Here is a 3,958-nt window from a genome sequence, read left to right as displayed (position 1 = left end):
TGTTATGAAAAAGATAACAGAGTTTATCTTATAGCCAGAGCTCTAAGAGGTGCCTCTGTCTTTGGCAGAAAGAACTGATCAGATTCATGGTGACAGGATGACAATAAAGGAGACAGGGCTGGCCTTTTAATACCTGCTTCTAGTTTTTAGGACACTTAAGAGTGGTGTGATCTTGGGCCCCTGGGTGGGGCTCAGTCGGCTGGGCGATCTGAGTTGGGCATTGGACTCTTGATCTCAGCTCAGGTCTTGATCTCAGGGGTGTGAATTCAAGGCCTGCATTGGGGGGGGGGAGTGGTGTGATGTTGGTAGAATATTTGACCTGGTTGTGTTTCCTCAGCTATAAAAAAAAAACACAGGTTGCACTATGAAGAGTAGATACTTTATCATCAATTACCTATGACTGCTTAACAACATCCCAGAACTTAGTGGCTTAAAAAAAGTTTATCATTTCTCAGTTTTGTGGCTTGGTTGAATGGTTCTTTTGCTAGTGTCATATGGGCACTCTGCATTCAGCTGGCCGACTGGCTGGGGGCGGAGTGGAACAGCTGGGCCTCTCCATGTGGTCTTTTTGTCTTGGGCTTAGGGCATAATGGTCTCGGAGTACCAAGAAGGCAGAGGCAGTAGCTTCAAAGCCTGAGCTCAAGAACTCACAGACCATCACTTTCACCACATTGTTTTGGTCAAAGCAAGTCATAGGCTGGCCCAGATACAAGGGATGAGGAAACAGAATCCTCATCTTGATGAGAGGAGCTGCAGAATACAGCCCTGTTTGCTGTTCACCATAATAATGTATGCAAAACAGTCCTGCAACTAGCATTGGGTAAGCTTTTAAGATGCCCATCATTTGTTTTTATAATCTGTGTCTGTTCTCTAAATTGGTAATTTATTGAAAACCCCCAAACCTTAACTTATTAAGGCATTTTCACAAACTGATGTTTGAAGATAGATTGAGTCATTGGTGGTCTCCCCACACATGAAACAAATTGTCGCTTTTGCAAGATTAGATAGAAAGTAGTAGGCGTTGTGACTGTTTATTCCACAAATATTAGATGAACGCCTACTGTGTGCCAGGTTTAAGTGCTGGCACTAGCAGGTGCACTTTCTTACTAGAGCTTAAAGTCTTGAGTTGGCCCTTGGACTACAATTGTACTTACTTGTAACTACACATACACACACTTGGTAGAGTTAAGTGAATCAAATTTACTAAAATTAAAAAGACATATAGGGTATCTATAAAAGCCTATGCAGTTTAAAAAAAAATTCTATGTTAAATCTAAACAGTTTGTGAAATATACTAGAAAATAGATTTAAGACTTAGCAAATCTAACTGGAGAAAGGTTTGCTTTTGACATATCCACTCTCATTTTTGGGAAAGGAAAGTTACACAGTTGAAGCCTAACATAGGATTTGTTACCTGAAAAATAAATGAGAACAAATGCTTATAAGTAATTTTGTATAATTTATATTTAATTCCTAACAAAAACCCTGAGGTAAATAGTAAGTGATTGAGTTGAAAGAGACCCCTCTTGAGGCGAGTTCCTCTTCAGTAACTTAATTGGATCTGGTTTTTATTTCGTTTTAGGGACAGCGACTTTTAAAATGCCATTTAAAGTGAGTGATTCAGGGTGGGAGGATGGGTTAGCCTGGTGATGGGTATTAAAGAGGGCACGTACTGCATGGAGCACTGGGTGTTATACGCAAACAATGAATCATGGAACACTACATCAAAAACTAATGATGTAATGTATGGTGATTAACATAACATAATAAAAATAAAGTGAGTGATTCATAAAACAGGAAAATTGTACTTGCAGTGTTTATTAATATTTATATGTTACTTTAGAGTTTACAGAGCACTTTGAATATATCATTCAAGTTCTCTGAAAAACTCAAGCCACTATTATCCCCATTTTTCAGTTGAGAATCGAGCTCACAGAGGTAAATGAATTGCTCCAAATTATATAGCTAGTAAGTGCCAGAGCCAGGTACTTCAGTCCTTCGATCTTAAAATTGATTATGAAAGCCACTTCATTCTTATGGTTTATAAAAGAAATATTTGCTTTAAGAATAGGCTCCTTTTATGTTCCTGCTTTATCCATTGCCAGCTTTCAGCACAGCATCTCTAGAATGTGCTCATTATAGTCGATGTGGATTCTTTGGGGGGAAAAAAAAAGTCTGAGACTTCACAAACTGGGTGTAGAAATGCTGCCACCTTTGTTTGGCTGCCAAGACACTACCACAAAGGACTGTAGATCCAGGTCCATTTTATTTCACGAGAGTGGGTGCAGCTGTCTTCTTGCTGTAATCAAATGCTTCCTCTGTAGCCAGCTTTTTGTGGCCAGAAAAAGCAAAGTAATTTTTAGTACAGATTAGCATAAAAATCTCTACTAGATCGGTTTCAGGAAACAATTACTAGCTTAGAAACAATAAGTGATCTATAGGTTGGTTAAAATGGCAGTTAATTTCCAGAGTTTAAAATGCCCTTTATTTCTAGCTGTAAATACTATATAAATAGAATACACTACCTGCCACTGTATTTGGGTTCATAAATTATTTGGACAGGGTGAACAACAGACTTCAAAACTAAGTAGAGGTAGTAAATCTGCCCTTTTTAATGAGTTCGAATTTATACTAGTAGTTTAAACATCTGGAAGTTTAAAGTCCTAATTCATTCCAAATGTTCAACAAGGATATATTGCAAAGAGGATATTGTAATTGGAGGATCAAGAAAACTATTGACTCAATCTGAAGCCTTCCTGATTTTCTGTATATACATTAATCACTTAAAACTTGAGAGGCTGACAGTTCAAAAACAGTAGAGATGGACCCAGATATCTAAGTTGGCATGCTTATAGAAGAGTAACTTTAAAAGAGGGCATAGTTACAACAAGGGTAAGGTTTAAGTGCTGTTAACATAGCTAAGATACAGCCAGATAGGGCTGCTATGTTCTGTGCTTATGGGTATGTGGTGGGTTTTTTATAATTGTCCTTAAAACTGGACTGAGGGGAGTCAAACCTTGTGACTTAGAAACTGTAATTTTGATTAATGGATCTTGTAGTCCAAGAATCTGGTCTGCAGCCAGCACCCAGCATGAGACCAAACATTCATTTAGTGCACACTTACTGAGTCCCTACTGGATGTTTGTTAGGTGTTGGTTTGATTTTCCTACGGCAAAAACAGTTGTGGTAGCAGGAGGAGTGCTCATCATTGTTTGTGGTAGCTGCTGCAAATAATGCTCACTGCATGCGAGGTGCTGTGCTAATGCACTTTACCTGGATTGTCTTGTTTAAAATTACCCACCCTGTGAAAAAGATAGTATCTCCCCTTTTTTTCAAGTGAAAACCTAAGAATTAGAAGGTCATCAGCTAGTTAAAGTTGGAACCAGGATTTTAGCATGAGGTAAAGATTTATGAATCTAATTTGTTGTCCCTTGTATTTGCTTTTCATGCTAATTTCAAAAACTGTCTTGAATGCCTGTAGTGGTCAATCTGTTTAGCCCCAGGCATGAGGCTAGGTGTCATGGATATAAAGATGAATGAGGTGGAGCCCATGCCGTGGATGCCAGGGTAAATAATGTTGAGCCCCATACTTTAGTGAGCTGAGTCACATGGGGAAGCCAGACCTGCAAGTCAGGATCTGCCAGGAACTGGGCTAGAGGTAGAGTATCGGTATAAGATCCTCCCAACCGGGGCACTTTTGAGCGTATAAGGAAGTCCTTTTACTAGTTATGCCAGAATGGGGTGCCTGGGTGGCTCAGTAGGTTAAGCGTCTGCCTTCAGCTCAGGTCATGATCCCAGGGTCCTGGGATCGAGTCCCGCATCGGGCTCCCTGCTCAGCAGGAGCCTGCTTCTCCCTCTGCCTCTCCCTCTCTGTCTCTTATGAATAAATAAAATCTTTAAAAAAAAATAGTTATGCCAGAGTAACATAAACCGGGACTATCCAGAGCAAACCAGGACT

This window comes from Mirounga leonina, unplaced genomic scaffold (assembly GCF_011800145.1).
Source record: "Mirounga leonina isolate KUSES-001 unplaced genomic scaffold, KU_Mleo_1.0 Mir_92, whole genome shotgun sequence".
NCBI lineage: Eukaryota > Metazoa > Chordata > Mammalia > Carnivora > Phocidae > Mirounga > Mirounga leonina.
This window is presented reverse-complemented; position numbering follows the sequence as displayed.